Consider the following 18003-nt stretch of genomic DNA (forward strand, 5'->3'; position numbering starts at 1 on the left):
AGCAAAATATATGAAACCCGGTGTTAATACAGCAGAACTGGAGAGAGGGGTGAAAAATAAATAGAGGTGGGCATGGCTCAAGTAGGGCGCAAAATTATAGACGGAGAACGATTGACAAATTTTTCACTTTAAGCCCTGACACTGTCATTTTTGTGTAGGAATTAAGCTACAATACATGACATATGTTGTTTTAATTAATAAATACAGTGTGAATAAAGATTACATAACATAAAAATAACTGCAGTCTTTGTTATTGATAGCCGCTTAAATTAAACAATTTTTATAGGGCAAGTAAAAACTGACTTCGGGCAAGGAGATCTCTGACCAACTTGCCCGACCGGGCAAGTGAAAAAAAACCTTAGCGTTGAACCCTGCAATATATGCAATTTTAAACACCACTTTGTCTGTTTATTACTTGCTTTTAACTCGTTCCGAATTGCTTCTGAACCATCCGTGCTCCGTGCGGAGTTTTGTCCAGACTCCGTACATCTCCCTCTCTCCCCAAGTCCCTCCACTGGGAGAGAGTCCGGTGGTCTCCTATGAGCCCAGCCCTCGAGATGTGCAACACTCTGCTTAATGTCATTCAGTTCATCAAAAAATATCCCAATTAAAATCAGTAGCATAATAAGCAGATAGGTTCCATTTTATTTTGATTAATTTCAACAACACAGAGAACAGCTTGAACAAGCTGCATGTGAGCTAACGATCAGGGATTTCACTCTCAGCAGTACGTGACTGCGCATGTGTGTCTACTTCCGAAACACAGTGGTTGGGGTGTGTTTGATTTATTGTACTGGGGCGTTTGATTTTTCCACAACTGGACCATGGACGTCAAAAAACGCCATTTGCACCAGGACAGGACAAACAATGAATGAAACCAACGAAATTCCACACATTCTTGTGGTTGGCTCAAACGCCGTCAGCGTGATTTAAATAGTAAATATTTACATAGTTTATTGAGTTTATTGCGGATGTTAATCAATGTTTTTTACAACGAAAAATAGGTACAGGGTTCCTACACATTTGGAATTTCAAAATTCCATACTTTTCCATACCCTAATTTCCAGACTTCTTGGCGTTTTTTGTTTTTTTTTTCCCCAGAGAATATGCGACATCTGAGTAAATTTATCAGTATATCATATTTCACATCACATTTAATATTCTTAATAGGCGATTGTAGCCAAGTACCATAATGGCATGCAAATAAAAACTCAGGTAAGTTCAATGTCTGGGCTGAGGCAAAAAGGTTGGGACTCTGGGTGCAAGCGATGCAGTAACGAGACGTCGGTGTTTTTTCCTTTCATGTGGCTCAGAATCGCCTTCTCCCCCATCTTGGCGATGTCAAACGATTTCACACAAAGCTTGCATCTAGCTCTGTGTGTGAATTGGAAATCCTTGGCCAACCAGTATTTATATACGGTATTGTCAAGCCATCCATCCATCCAAAAACTTGCATCTACCCATTGTGAACTACGTGAAACTCGTCTTCTTGTCGAAGGTGCAGTGTTGGAGTGAAACTTGATACCTGGGGGGCTGGAGGAGGGTCATGGGGAAGCGGACTGGACATACCACCTGTCAATCAGGTAAAAGGGGTGGTATGTTTTCTGAGACGTTTGCTCTCACACAAACTGTGCTTGGCCCGGCATAAAACACGATCCGGATTGGTTAAATTATTTTTGGAAATACTTAATTTCCTATTTTAGAAAACAGTATTTTAGAACAGTGGTAATAGTCTGGAAACATAAATATTTTTCCATACTTTATTTTTCGTTTTCCATACCTTTTAATACCTGGAAATTGACCAAATTTATTTCCATACTTTTCCATACTTTCCATACTTGCGTAGGAACCCTGTAGGTAAAGAGGAAAAGAGAAAAAGAAAAATTTAAGTAATATCTGTTGATAGAAATGTTATTTTATATGCAAATATTCTAATAAAGTATTTCTTGTTTAAATAGGCAACAGTAGTCATTCTAATAAAGTATTTCTTGTTTAAATAGGCAACAGTAGTCTCCTTCCTCACTAATAATAGCCTACTGGTTCTCTGTTGGAAACAGCCGATGAAGTTTTCGTTAGCCGTTGCTATCCTGTGCACCTGCACGGCGTGGTGATGAACTGTCTTATTGATTTCTGTTGCCGTGCTGTCTTGCGGGCCTGCACAGCGGTACACGGCCAGAAAATAGTCCCAATTGATAGCAAGGTCTGACGTAACGCAGGGATGTTTTAAAATTATTGAAATAGTCTAACAAAACACATGCATACTTTTTTGTAGCTTAAAACCTTTTGGTTACGTGTCCCCCGTACATCTTCAGAACTACTTTTTCTCCGGTAAGCTATGGGCGATTTCTCAGAGCAGGAGGCTCGTTGAGAGTAGTGACACCGTCACATCAGAGCTACAGATGGTCAGCGTTTCACACAACTTCATGTCCAAAAACCTGAACTATCACTTTAAGTTCAGCAAAATGATTGAGGTTATGTCCATATATCATACTATAAGTCAATAACATAACTGTCATGAAAGGACTAGTAATTATTACTTAGAAAGTCATCTAACCCTATATATTTGCTTGCCAATGTGGCACAGATGATATTTACATGCAATTACCCCCTTACTCGTGTGTGTTATTTTATGAATGCTTTATTTTGCATTCAACAGATGACACCAGTTTATTTCAAGCATTTCTTTGGTGGGTATATAAAGCATAAGATCACCTGTGGGTAGCCACCGCAAAACATTCATTCATTCATTCATCTTCTAACCGCTTCATCCTCTTGAGGGTCGCGGGGGGGCTGGAGCCTATCCCAGCTGACATCGGGCGAGAGGCAGGGTACACCCTGGACAGGTCGCCAGACTATCGCAGGGCTGACACATAGAGACAAACAACCATTCATGCTCACATTCACACCTATGGACAATTTTAGAGTTATCAATTAACCTAGTCCCCAATCTGCATGTCTTTGGACTGTGGGAGGAAGCCGGAGTGCCCGGAGAGAACCCACGCTGACACGGGGAGAACATGCAAACTCCGCACAGAAGGGCTCCCACACCCGGGATCGAACCGGCAACCCTCTTGCTGTGAGGCGACAGTGCTAACCACCACACCACCGTGCCGCCCCCACCGCAAAACAGCCAGTATAATTCGCTCCTTTTCATCCTACAAGTTATCCCATTTTTCAAAATGACAAATCATAACAAAACTATTTTGCACCTACTAAGGGCCAGATGTGAGATTTGAGTTGTAACTTATGCCTATGTTGGAACTATTGCAGCTAGTGCAACCCTTAAAATGTAAGTAGCGCATAAATTCTGACCTTAGTTAGAAATTGCATTCAAACTAACCTTTGTTTGAACTTACACATAGCTGGTGCAACCCAGTGCAGGTGTTTGGTAGGCCTGAAATAGTCCTTTACGTTATTGAGGTGACTGGAAAACTTGTCCTAACTTTGTGTATATTAGTTCATATAAAATGATGTTGCTGACTTAAGAAGCCTATAGTGGAGTGTGGACAATATAAGTTTTAAAGAACAACTGTTAAGACGATTTATCTTTGCTGGGGCAAGGGAGAAAGAGTTTCTGAGAGAGGGAGCCACACAGAGAGAGAGAAAGAGAGGGAGAGGGAGAGCAGTGATGGGGATCAGAAACAGGCCCTGAATATCAATGCAGCACGTCTGAGAGAATTCAGGGCTGCAGTGCACCAAAACCTGGGAGAAAGAGCACGAGAGGACAATAACATCACAGGCAGCCAGAGTTGGGGACACCTGTCCTGCACAGCGGAGACCACCCATACAAAAGCACCATCTTGCTCCACCCACATGAATCGTAACACATTATGATGTTCCTCTCGTTTGGATGCCCTATTTTATGTTACATGTAAAATTGTCATTGTAATATTAGATTTAAATTAAAAAAAAAAGAGTTTGTAAAGTCAGATCCGATCAAAATTAAAGTCAGCCTCCCCCAACCCAAAAATCCTGCAGGTAGGCCAGTTTTAAATAGATGCTTCAGACACGCCTCTGCACTGAAACAACACACACACACAGGTATTTAACTTAAGAGCAATTTATGCCATCCATCTTAATTAACTGACAGTCATGCAAGAAACCTATTAGACACGTTAGTATGGGGCTCCTCATCCTCTTTGTCCTTCTATCTATAAATGGCTTCTTCCCTCCTTCCAATAAAAGCTCTACTTCCTTCCAGAAGGGATCTGTTAACCCATAAAGTGCCATGTTTACCTCAGGTCAATCAGACATCTCATATCCTGGTCACTACCAACCAGCCAATAACCATTAGCCTTATTAATTGCAGAAGCCTTCGACCATCTCCTGAGTGCTGTAGTAAAATAAAACCATGCACTGTGTCTATGTGCGGGCACGCACAATGGCATGTGGTTGATGACTCCCAAAGGTCTCTAACCTTTCTCTATGAGAGGTGACCATCACACGCACTCACTCTTATCTAATATATTACTCACCCGCTGCACGTTTGTACTTCCTTGAAGCAATAATCTCTGACAGTTATGAAGAGTGAAAGCCCATTGCCATATCTACAACTATGTGCTAAGAGGCTGGCCCCTGAAACACAAGAATGTTTACATGTGCACTAGTATCCTGGTTTAATCCCTTTTATTTTTTGGAGTATCCTGGTTATGTGTTTCACATGTAAACACCTTATACTGGTTTCAGAAACCTAGAAACATGATTATGCTAACTGGAGGACTCCAAAAGAAGAAGCCAGGATCCTGTGACAGGCATCTTATCTGGTCTATAAATATTCTTCATTGTACAGAACATAGTGGCTGAGATGGTGAGAAAATAAGACACAACTGCACACAGATGATCAGTAACCTGGGTACTGTTAAAATCAGTTATACAGGGATATCCCAAATAAGATCAAAAGCCTCGAAACTGGGAAGTGTATGGGGGTATTTTGGAAATAGGAAAACAATTTCTGTGGACATTATTGTTGCCATCAAATGTCATAAGTACCTTAGTTGTACAGTAGACTCCTTAAAAAAAAAAAACCTATGATAACAGCTGATCCATATTCTAATTATCACCAAGAATAGTTTGCTGCCTTTCTGCAACCTGCATGATGGCATTAGTCTGATTTGTGCTCTACAACCAGCCACTGTGCCTTTTGTTGAGCTATACACTATGAATATACTCCACTATACTATACTACACAAACACACACATTTATGTGCACAAACACATGCCGTGCTGTCAGATGTTACCCTACATTAATATCACTAATTAGTTCTGGTATATCGGTTCATCCAGCATACGGGTATTGCTTTTCTACGTGATTTATCTTTTTTATTTACCGTCATATCACTGTACAGCTGAGACAGTGGCTGGTGTGCATCAGTAAACAGGAAAGAGCGCTACAGTAATGAAATGCTGTATCAGATGGGAGAGGGAAGACCCATCAACTGCATACCCTTCTTACTAATGGTTACAACTTAAGGCCAAGACAATTAATGACTCACAAATTCTCTTCAACAGGGAAAACACCATGCCACACAACTCGTGACATATATCCAATTTGTAACTTTAAAAACTGTACATTTACATGATTACACAGCAGACAGCATGTTGGGTACAGCTTGCCAGTTAGCCAGTTAGCATAACAGTCTGTTAACAGCTGGAAGGAGCTCTTTCACTATAGTACATTTAGAAGAACAGAAAAGAGAGAAGGAGGATGATGAAAGAGAAACTAGAAATGCACCAAAGAACTTGTGTACAAGAGAGGAGCTGTGTCTGCTGTTTGGAAGTTATTAGTTTGTTTTAAAAGATCCAACATGACATTAAGTTGTTAGGCCACCATTGATGACAGTGGTGGTAACGCCAGCAACTTACTTCACCATCACCTCAGCAGAAAATGTGTTGAAATACAGGATTAATGTTTTGTTATGTCGCAGTTTGTAAAAACTGTTGATTTATTCCCAAGTAAATAACTTATCCTCACCACTCTTCTCTTGGGTGCTTGCCATCTACCTGCTGCTGTTTGAAAGTGACACAACATTTCAAAATAAAGGCATAGCCTTAAGATGATGATACTAGATTCCTGATCACTGAATCGACATATCAATGCAGATCGATGCATCGTAACCCCCTTACTATAAACCTATATAAAGGCTCAGTCAGGCAAAAAAAAAAAAAAAAAAAAGAAAAAGAAAAAAATACTGTGATATATGGTTTAACAGCCAGAATCTTAAAAAAATACCATGATACAAATTTTTGGTCATACTGCCCAGCACTACCGCTAATCCACTCCTAGGCAGGGGCTGCAACTAATGATCACGATCACTGAAATTATAATCATTAAAATGTATATCACAGTAACTCAGAGTCTGAGGTGATGTCTTCAAATTGCTTGTTTTTCTGACCAACACTCACAAAACCCAAGATACTCAGTTTACCATCTAATGACAAACAAAAGAAACTTAATGTTTAAGAGGGTGGAGGTATTGTGAAAAATATGTTAATTAATGATTAAATTAATTAATCAATGAGTTACCAATCACAATTCTGTTGACTAATTGTAAAACTCGACTCCAGATTATGACACAGTTTAGGCATAAAATATGCTAAATTTATTGGTAAATATTGATAGTACCATCCCACACAGAGATCCATGGGAGGCTCTTCTGTTTTGTCATTGTTTTGAAACAAGAAACTAAAAAACTGTGTATTTTATATGTGGGCAATCATACTGTGACTCATACAATCACAACCAGCATTGCAGGCAATACACTGCAACGAGGGCCTCATCATCCCATCCCATTTTCCTCTCATATACCTCTCTCTACACTGCTATGTCCCTTTTCTCTTCTCTCAGTCCTTGTTCCAAGAGTGATGGAGGGCTTCATCTAACTCCCCAAGGACAGCCATAAGCCATAAGACTAATGGAAAAACACACACACACACACACACACACACACACAAGCCTGATAGTTGCACAAGAACTCAAACACCTACATCTACGTACACACTCCCACACACACAGCCGGCAGACAGGGAGACATCGTCCGACAGTTGGGGTGAACTCAGTCAAATTCTCTTTAGCTAAGCTTCCTGCATACCAAACCCAGAGGCAAGGGTACGCAGAGGAGAAGGGGACAATACACAATGATAGATAGCACAGGCAGTACATAAAATAGCAGCAAACACTCACGTCACCATTTTTCACTCAGACAGTACCTCTTGGTGTCTAATATAGAGTTTTGTCGGAAACATAATGTTAGAATTTGCCTGTTAATGAAGGAGAGAGGTCTAAGATTTTCTGATACCTAGTTCAGCATCCCATATTAAAGTCCTGTTGTGGCTGTTGTCATACCATCAGTCTTTCCTTGGGTTCCCGGTTGGTCTTTCCTGTTGATTAGAGTGGGCTGCCCCCCACTCTGTCTCTGTCACAAACTCAGATCAAACTGTAAAACTAGGCAGTGCTGAACAAATATAAACCAATATTCTGTTACTGAATTGCCTATTTATTGTCTAAATGTCTTCAGAAACATATTTTAGTGCACTGTTTGGCTGTAATATGAAAATTTGTGAACAGGACTTGGTTGCCATATTTTTTCCTATGTTGTAAAAATTGAGACTGAATAAACTGAGATCAAACAATAACACTGAGCAGCCCTTTTAAAGCTGCAGCAGGTAGAAAGCCTGAAAACGGTTGATTTTTGAGTCTCGTCTGAGTTAGGTTTCGTTCGTCTCCGGCCTGAGCCCCTCCTACCAGACAAGCACGCGAGTGTTTTATCCTACTTGGTTCTATTTCTCCCTCTCTGGGAGCCTCGGCTCTCCCTCACCGCGCAGCAGCCCTCCCCATCCCTCCCTCGCGGCCCCGCACATACTCCCGAGCCTCGCTCTCCCTCTCTGCGCAGCAGCCCTCCCCATCCCTCCCTCGCAGCGTCGCACATATACCCCCGAGGCTCGGCTCTCCCTCTCCGCGGAGAGCCCTCGGCTCCGCTCCCACGGCCGACCCTCGCGCCCTCCGGCCGGACCCGGCCCCACCTCACCCTTCCCCTCCCTCCGGGGCTCCGGGGAACCGAGTTCTGTCTTCCTTTTTTTTGGGTTGTTTAGCCGTGCTGCTAAATGCTGGCATAGCTATTTTACCTGGTGCACTGTTCGCCATTGCCGCTTGCTCTCCCCTTCTGCCGGCAGCACGGGAACGCGCATATGCAGTAGAACAGCCAATAGGAACGCAGTAGTCTGAGCTGACCTTTGATTGGTTGATGCACATCGGCACAATACAGATTCTTTAGAGGCTGACCACAGAGCCATGGTGAGGTGCAGAAACCTATTGTTTGTCTCAGACCATTTGATTTACATTATGCTTAGAGGATATTATAAAATATTTACTCAATTATACCAAAACAATGTTGCCTACTGGAGCTTTAAGTATGAACCAATTATGTGTGCCTTAAAAGTTATGTTAACTGCAAAGTCACAGATTGAAGCTGAAAAAACGTTTGGTTTCTCCCGTAACCCCTGGTTCTCTGATCACATAGTGAGGTAGAAACAGGAGCATCCTGAGCCTAAACTACCAACTCTATTTGATCAGCAACGAAAATATGGTGCCAATTCACCAGAAGCACAGAAAATAAACAGGGCTGTAGATAAATACATTTGTATGGACAGATCTTGTTTCTGGTTTTTACTTATTTTGGGGGGATTTTTTGTTGTTATCATTGATTTTACTGTTCTGATCTTTATTTAAAAAATGACATGCCTCTTAATTTTTTGCATCGAAAATGGTATCGAGTATTGAATATTTTCCTGGGTTTTGATATCGAGTTTGAAATTTTAGTATCGTGACAACCCTAGGTACAATGCCTTCTGGTATTTGTATGTTTTCTCCCCCTTGAGCAAAAGCAAATGCCACAGCCCTTTTCCTTTTTTCTCTGGTAATATAGCACCAATGTGAAAAGTATCTGCATATTTCTACTGCACAGACAGCCTAGTTTTGTCAATAACACTTGGTTTAGACAAAAACTCAGTCTTTAAACAGCTGTAGGTTATCACAGTGGTGGTCTTGGGATTCTTTTGACACAAATATGCACATTCATGTAGGAAGATGTTTGTCAAAATATAAACAGGTTTTAAGAGTTTTACAATAAGTACTCAAACTGACAGTCATGCAGAAAGCATGTACAATACTACCATGGCAAATTGACAGGTATCAGCTGGCTTTTCAAAGTAATTTGCTACAACACAATACAACTTGCAATACGCCTACTATACAAGGGTGAGAAACAAATCTGAATGCTTTATGTAGGTACTGATTTTATCTCACTAACACTGCATAAATTAGACACCAAATGCATGATATCAAGCTAAATGTGATTTATTATATTCTGATTTTAGGTGTTTTACATACATAGGTAAGAAGAACAGTAAATTAACTTTAATAAAAGTGTTTCACATGTTTGCTTTGGACATTTAATCACACAGGATATAGCAGCACAGATAGATTTCTGAGTATCACTGACAGCCAGAGCCCAATCCTCAGCAGACCAATATAGCTGTATGATGCAACAATGACCGAATCCTTCTTTCTCTTAATTCAGTGAAGACACCTTATTTTATCTCGCCAGTATGTCACTCGTTATATCTGAACAAAGTGTTCACAGGCTGAATGGCAGTGCAGAAACTGCAGAGAGGCTGGTGGTCTCAGCACTTGTGGTGGTGCTGAAATATTAATGAACGACCACATGGTCCATTCTTAACACCTAACAACAAGCTCAAACTTGGAGGTTTTAGGATGCTGTAAAGAGTCTGGTGAGAGGTAACTGTATGTGTGGGTGGAGGACTAAGACTCACTGTTGAGACATCCAGGTCAAATACAGCTTTTACTTTCTCCTCCCCATGTCAGTACTTGACTTTCTACTAACAGCACAGTTAAGTCTTGGTTGCACATGGAAGGTGTGATTGCATTAGCTAGCTCTCTACTTACACCACTTAAATCTCATATGGTTTTGTTTTCTCTTATGTTTTTCATCCCAAATACAAATACTGATAAAAACATTGAATTAGAATTTGAATTAGTCGTGTTACTGCTAAGGTCATTAAAAACAAGAATTCATTTGATTGCACTTACTTAAAAATTAGCTAAAAAGCTAAGAATATATATTTAAAACTGATATAATTTATTTCCTGGTAACTACAGTCATTACAACACACAGGACTCCATGGAGACCCACAAGATTTTAATTTTGTTGTTCCAAACCATCCCTACATGTACAGTAGGTTTAGATAAAAGTCTAATTAAAGCTCCCTGATTCCTGCAACAGAAACATCACCTTGCTGATGGGGGTCTTTGTTCCTGATTGGCTGACCCCCGGGAGTAGAGCTAATTCTTAAAAAAAAAAAGAAAAAACACCCACACACATCCACATTGTTGCACTGATAATCTAACAAAGCTGCTTGCTCCTGAAATCTGTTCAGCTGGTAGGGGATTCAGTGAGGTACAGACGAGAAAAGCTGGGTGTCCAAAGCCATTAATCTACCCTCGCTTCCTCATTTTTTTCTTTCTTTTTCATTTATCTCCTCTCGCTCTCTCCCTCTCGACACATACACTCCCTCCTAAATAGCCATATATTCAGTTCTTATTCCCCCATTTCCAGGGGAAATTAATGCCTGGTTGAAGTGAGGAGTGTGGATAAAGCTGTGGCAGAGGATTAATCAATCGCCCATGTCTGTAAACTTGACAATTCTACATAGAATATATAAAGACTGGAACACGTATGAATAGATGCAGCCAATTGTGATTGAATATAGTTCATTCTTAGTTGAATACAATAGTGTTCCCTGCTAGACAGAACAAGTTGTATTATGTTTGAAATCCTGTTTTGTTATAATGCTTTTGTACATTGTTTTCCTTATAAGAAGTAATTACATCATTTATTTGTTGAATTGATATTGAAACACATTGTCAGATATGGATTTTGACACTTTCACAAGACCATTTGCTAATTAAGGATGATTATGACTTAGGGGCTGTCTCAGGCTGCTTTTTTTTGGCTTAAAGACATCAGGTAAAAGGTACTATCCTTCTACATTATACAGCACAGTTCTCTTCTGTTGTTGTCAGCGATGACAGGTTTTCTGAGCCAGTAGCAGGAGGGGGAGTAAGTGGACTCCAAACACACTATGACAGTCAATATTGCTATAAAGAGCTGTCAGTTTAGCTGGAGGCAAGGAACATCCATAAAATAAATATGAGAAGTTATAGGAAAGATAAACCCTATGCTATGTGGATATAACTGACTTAAACTGAAGCAAACACTATGTCTTTCGTGAAAAATTCAGCAGCTTAATTAACATGTCTTTCACTCTTTTGTGAATGCTATGTTTCTTCAACTGTAAACCAGTGTTCAATCCCTAGATCTACTGTATAGCCATCTGCCCTAAATATCATCCTTCTCCTGTGTCAAATTCATGTGAACAAATGTACACTGTGACCTCATTTTCTGATAGAGAAGCGAAAACGCCATTTCCTACAGAGAACACTGAAGTCTGCGTCTTTCCATTTCAGTGCAAGTCTTCCATATGTAGTCTGCATTACTACTGTAGAATCTACTGTAGATCACCATATTCTTTGTGAGTATCTTAGTGAGCTGGTCAATACATGAGTACATTAAGCAATAGTTTTACAGCAAGTGAGGTTTCTGATATTGCCAATTTAAAGCAACACTAACAGCATGTCTTTGGGGATAGCAACAGAGGCTTGGGCAGTATCTATTTTCTCATACCTTCATACCTGAATCAAATGTTACCGTGGTCTCTCTCTGCTGTTACTGGCCGCCTGTTTACAGTCCGGTAAAGTTGTCCACTGTCAGCTCGTATTGAGACCAGAGAATGACCTCTGTTGGCGAGTGATGTGTACTATATACGAGTTTAATAGAGACAGGAACATCTGTATTTTCCACGGTACTGAAAGTCATACTGCCAGGATTTCTAACTACCCTGATACACTGTAATACTGTGATACAGCTCAAGCCGAAGGCACACCACTTTGGTCCCGAATGAAAAATCTCAACAACTTCTGGATTTCTTGCCAGTGCCCATGGTGCCTAGAGGATGAATCCTACTGACTTTGGTGATACAGTGACTTTTCCTCTCGTGCCACTCAACCTGTTCTTATTCCGAAGTCATCAAATACCGCCCCTTGGTCAATGATTTCAGAAACATGCGCCGACTTGCTTGATAGTTTCAACTACTGAGATAGCCTTAACTTTGTCATCTATAAAAAGGAGAACGTTATATCCCCTGTGTTGGGAACCAGGCCAACATTTGACAATCGCTTTGGGTAAACACATGCTTTATTCATAGGGTAATGTGTCTTAAATATGACACAGAGTGCATTTAAGGGGCGTCGGTAGCATAGTGGATAGTGCCGGCGCCCCATATACAGAGGTGATGCCTCGCTGCAGCAGTCGCAGGTTCGACCCCGGCTCATAACCATTTGCTGCATGTCATCCCCCGACTCTCTCTCACTCCCCCATTTCACTCTCTCCTGTCAATTAAAGGCAAAAGCCTGAAAAAATAATCTTTAAATATATATATATATATATATATATAGAGTGAATTTAAGTCGGGAGCACATATTTAAGTGACACCAGAGTTGTTGAGGTTTGTTTAAATAGGGAACAGCATTTTCTAACTCATCTCTGGAGTGCCCTAGTGCTGCTTACAGCTGACAGCGAGGAGGTTTAAAAGAGTGTGTTCTGTACAGACAGAGTACAACACTTTGGAAATGCCAGAACCTCACTGTCCAATACAATTAACAGAAGAACTCAGTGTGCTCACTACCCACGAATAAACAGCAATGCACTTTCACACTTCAAACTCCATCTAAAATTAGTTGTTTTCAAGTGAGGGGAACTTTTCAAGGACCATGTTTTTTTTATTTAAACAGCCAATTAATCAGAGCCAAGTGGTTACACTGAACGACTGCCAGCTCTCTCCACCGCAGGACAGGACAGGACAGCAGAGACAGAGAGGTAGAGGAAGAGGGATATAAGAGAAGGGAAGAAAAGAGTGCTGACAGACAGGCAATGCTCTCCTTCACGGATCGACTCTGACCTTGACTATGGGAAAAAAGCTGAAGACAGATTATCTGAGTGCATGAAGAAGACAAGTCCAAAACTTCCACCAATGTCTATGATGCCTACAGTATTATTTATTGTCTATTGCTTGCTGTCCATCTTTGTGCCTGAGCCAGTATAACCTTACAGTGAGAGACTGTCTGCATGTTAGTCAGATCTTTCTGCTATCTATTAGCCTTCAAAACGATCAAGCAAATGACAAATGCCCCACGATGGAATAATGGTTTTATTAATCAGCTCTCCTGAAGTAAATGGTAGTATTTTTTACCCACAAACGATGCAGATGTTGAGTGGGGGATAAAAACAAACAATGTCACCCTTAGTGTTCCTTATAAAAGTGATGAGCAGTTCTCATTCGCTGGTGTGCAACATGTATGGGATGTATACTGAAAATTGCAAATGATTTCTCTATATTTGGTAAAAATCAAATTGATATAAGGTCAAATATCCAGTGAGATATGCAACACATAAGTAAGCAAACGCTATGGTACTCTCACCCCCCTTCCAAACAGTGTATCTGAATCTGCTCAGCTGCTTCCAATATATTGAGTATGGCACACAGAGATTAAACAAACACTGCAGTGCCCCTTTAGGCCAATCAGTGTAATTTGGAGAATGCCAGAAATGACTAATGACATGCATTATTCCCTAGAGGTGTCTTAAAATTTGATTACTGGCATGTCAGTTTTGTGTGTGAGATTGATGGGCAGACAAGCTAATCTATAGTCCCTCCCCCAATTTTAATTTGGGGGTCAACTCCGTGCTACTGCTATAATCAGTAATGTGGTGTGCCTTGGTGGTATACGTTATGCTGGAAATTTGGTTCCAAACCTACGGTAAACCTGCCCACGCATGTAAAGAATCTATGAAACATATGACTCTCATTAAAACATACAGGCCCCAAAGACAAACAGCAAATATACAGCCACATAGGGCAGTGTGCAATACATCACTGCAATATAGCGCTACTCTTATACATTATTCAATTTATCTACACGAACGCAGATTATGGCTATGCTACATTACCTGCAGTATGGAACTCTGCTTCCAGCAATGTCACTGGGTATCTTTATCTGCAAGCTACAATGAAAATGACTAGTGCAGTTTCAGCTGAATTACAATTTGGCCAGACCTACCTACTTCTAAATAGCAATGACTTGTGTTAATCTAAGGACAATAGATTTTTTTTTTTAAAGGAGTAAAGGACAAGACATAAGAAAAAACAATTCTGGTTGCAAAGCTGCAACGATGAGTTAGCCAAAGGGATACGCACATGCAACATATCACGCGTGGCTAGACCTGTTTACCACAGGAAACCACAGAGAAGCTCGGATTACAACACACATAGAGGTAGCATATATTTATTCTCTGCCCAGGATGCCATTACTCTACTATATCTTTACATAGCAAATAGCTGTTTGCTGCTACATTAATGCGCTTAGTGTCCTTTAAACAACAGCTCTGGTGCAGTAGAGTGATAAGGAGAAAGCCCTATTTAGGCTGCTGTGCTGCATCCAGCCACTGACAGGAGAGATTTGCTGACAATGTGGCAACAACCCTCACCCAGCACTGTGACTTGTTCACGACATTGGAATTTAGATTATTAGACATCTCAGGGAAGTATACATACATAATATGGACTTAGAGAGAGTGAAAATACTGGTGTGAAAGAAAGGAGAGTTAGGGAAAACTTAGGGGGAAAAATACTCAAATGAAAAGTATTTTTTAAAGTCTTAATTCTCAGATATTCTGATGCAATGACTGAATCCTAACAAGCGAAAATGTTTGGAAACTTCAGTGACGGGAAATCATTCAGTCAGCTGTTTTCTCATCCGTACAATGAATAATTCAGTCTAGGGTTAATTGAGAGATGTGCTTAGTTTGCTTGTGAATAGAAAGAGAAAGAAACAGAAATACAAACTCGCCAGGGAAAATTTATTAACAAAAAAAGCAACACTAACTCACAATGCCTTACAGACAGAATTACTTGTAAAAGAAAAAATAGCAGCCATGACAACACAGCATAATAAAAACACATTTCATATACAGTAGCTTGTATTTTTTGGTGACCCAGTGTCACATTAATAACTAACAGTGTCAGCAAGCTGTTGAGCACAACAAATATGGTAATAGAAAAATAGAGGAAAATGTCAGGGAAAGAGAGAAATATATAGCAAAATAGAGTAAATGTTTTTTCCTGCATGTTCATGTCTGTAAAAGACAAGAGACAAAGAGCTCCACACTCAGCTACTTGAACTGTGACCTGACACACAGTTAGCTAACCCTTGTACTTTCTGCAAATGAATCATGGTGCTTGTTTATTACAAAAACTTAGTTACAACTAGGTAAGTGCATCCAATAGAGTACAGATCTCCACCAGGTGGCTGCTCAAGCCTATCGAGGCCAATCTAGACAATTCTTAAAATTTCAGCAGATGTGCCGCAGCACGTTTCAGATGCTAATAAAAATGTATGCCTCATTTATTTTTGACAAATCCACAATGCATTGCACAGAATAGATAGAGTTTTTCGTCCTAACAGGCACGGTATGTAAAATATTTATACAACATAATTAGATTAAATGAAGATTGAATGTGCTTTTAATAACTAAAACACAGCCAGAAATCTTTGATCCATGTATTCATAACTGGACTTTCAATGGTATTCATGTTTTTTTTTGGGGGGGGGGGCTACAGCACAACAAAGTAGGACTTAAAACAATAAACACGACTACAACAGACAGAAAATACACATTAACTGCCAATTTACTTACTTATGGTAGAAGCACAAATATCAAGGAAAAATTACCAATTCAAAAATCCCCAAATCTGGCAGGCAAAACACTCTTCTGAAATACTCCTAGTGTGGTATGATGGCATAAGGAAAAAAACACCCTACCAAATGGTTAAGAGGAGTGAGGAGTCAGCAGTCAATGACGACATAAAGCAATCAATAAAACAGGTTTTTCAACAACTATGAATCCCTGCAACCACGGGGAGGTCCTTGAGCATAGTCATACATGTAGACACAAAATATTAGGCTGAGTATTCCAGTAATTTGCAATATTAGCTGTGGACAAACGGGCCCACATACTAACACACATGCACACAAACTCACTGACCAAACACTTGATCCCCCTCAGGCTTACGTCTGGTGGAGATAATAACAAAATAAATGGTGAAACAGTAATTTATTTGTACCGTACAGGCAATAATACAAATAGCATGTGATTTATAGTTTCCACCATCTTTAGATCTATGACTTGACCAGTTTCTTTTGTTGTCACTACATGTTGGGCTGCTGGGAACACCCATTTAGAGATTCCCCAATGGCAGTGATGGAAAAAGGCCTACAGTGACAAGTCATTTTTAATGTAACTACACTGGCTATGCAAACAAGATTTTCTCTTCACACTCTGATACAGGCCCCAAGCACTACTGTGCTAATGAAACACAGGACTGTATGTGAGAAGCCCTGCAATGTCATTTGGTATGTCATCACTTGTTACAGCTGGTCAATCTCACTAATGAACAGTAAAGGGGAGAGAAAAAGAGACGGATATACAGTACGAAGGAGTGAGGTAATGGCCAGCAAGAAGCAGCTTGTTTAACTGGATTTGGCTCTGACCTCTGACACCATTCAAAACACACATACACACAGTGTGTACAGTACAGACCATCACTTTAATACAGCCTGTAAGTGTTTGATCACACACATACATGAACATGCAAGTTTTCAAAATATGATTTCCAATCCACTACTGTGTTAATGACAATAAAAGATTTCCCAACAAACTAAAGAACATTGGAAACTATTTTGAAAAGTATTGCCTTCAGGTTTGTTAAAAAAAAATATTTCCTGTGAAAGTATTTTGCAGGTTGCTGTATCAGCTCCTCACTAGCCTGAAAACATGCTGTTCTGAAGTTTAGCCCACAGTTGTATGCATTTTAATTGGCATTTGAAGACTCTGTTACCATTACTTCTGTGGCAGAAGACTTTGCTGACCTCTCTCCCTGCTCTCTCTTTAACTGACTTTTGTTTAACACCATACTTGAGTCCTCCCGAGCGCTTACAGAAGGATATGTCAGAGGAAAGTATATAATAGGGCTTAAAGTTTATGTATGCAGAAAATGTTTACTTATAGGCTAAGAGACTTATTTTCACAAAATCTGTCAAACATTTCCATCAATCTCTGCAAATGCTTTAACAATGTTGGATTCAGCTGCAAAATATACCTTCAACTGCTTGTAGTGAAGAGACTGTTGCATTTATATAAAAATTGTTGCAATACTGATTGAACGGTTCTCCTCACCTTTGTTAGAGTTTGGGACCTCCTGAGGAAATCACAAATGTTTGGAAATACACTGCATGTCTAACAGTTGAATATCTAGTGCAGTGTAAAAGGAAATGTGCAGATTTTTATTTGTTTTGTGAGATATTTTGGCAATGCATACTAGTGACAATTTTCTGCTGTCTTAGGGTAATTTTGTGATTTTTAATGTTTCAAATTCATACTCAAACAAGATCATCTGTTGTATTCTAATTCATTTCAAGAGGTTAATATCTGTCACTGTGACATCTTCAATTACAAGCCATCTGTTCTGTGTTGTTTTTCTGGAATTTCTCAATTATGGGATCAATAAAGGTGTATCTTATCTTATCTTATCTTATCTTATACAACTTGGACTGGGAATTTAGGGATTGTACAGTTTGTATCTCTCTCGTTCCATTTTTACTGTTCTTGTGCTTGACACATTCCACTGGTGAAAGATTTCCTGCCCTCAAAAAGTTCTTGTTGCTATGCAACTGATCTGCCTGGCACTGAGAATAATGCTAGCTCACATAGGCTACACAGAGTACAACCCCACACACACACACACACACACACA

General features: G+C 40.0%; 1 protein-coding gene across 1 annotated transcript in view; it reads right to left on the minus strand.

Annotated features, from left to right (window-relative positions):
* Positions 1 to 15951, minus strand: part of atp2b2 (ATPase plasma membrane Ca2+ transporting 2) — a 132869-nt gene extending 116918 nt beyond the window's left edge. Inside the window, exon 1 of the mRNA XM_050038711.1 lies at positions 15888 to 15951. The gene's annotated coding sequence lies outside the window, so the exon portion shown is untranslated. The remainder of the gene's footprint in view (positions 1 to 15887) is intronic.
* Between the last annotated feature and the right edge of the window lie 2052 nt (positions 15952 to 18003).

This window comes from Epinephelus moara, chromosome 24 (genome assembly GCF_006386435.1).
Source record: "Epinephelus moara isolate mb chromosome 24, YSFRI_EMoa_1.0, whole genome shotgun sequence".
Lineage (NCBI taxonomy): Eukaryota > Metazoa > Chordata > Actinopteri > Perciformes > Serranidae > Epinephelus > Epinephelus moara.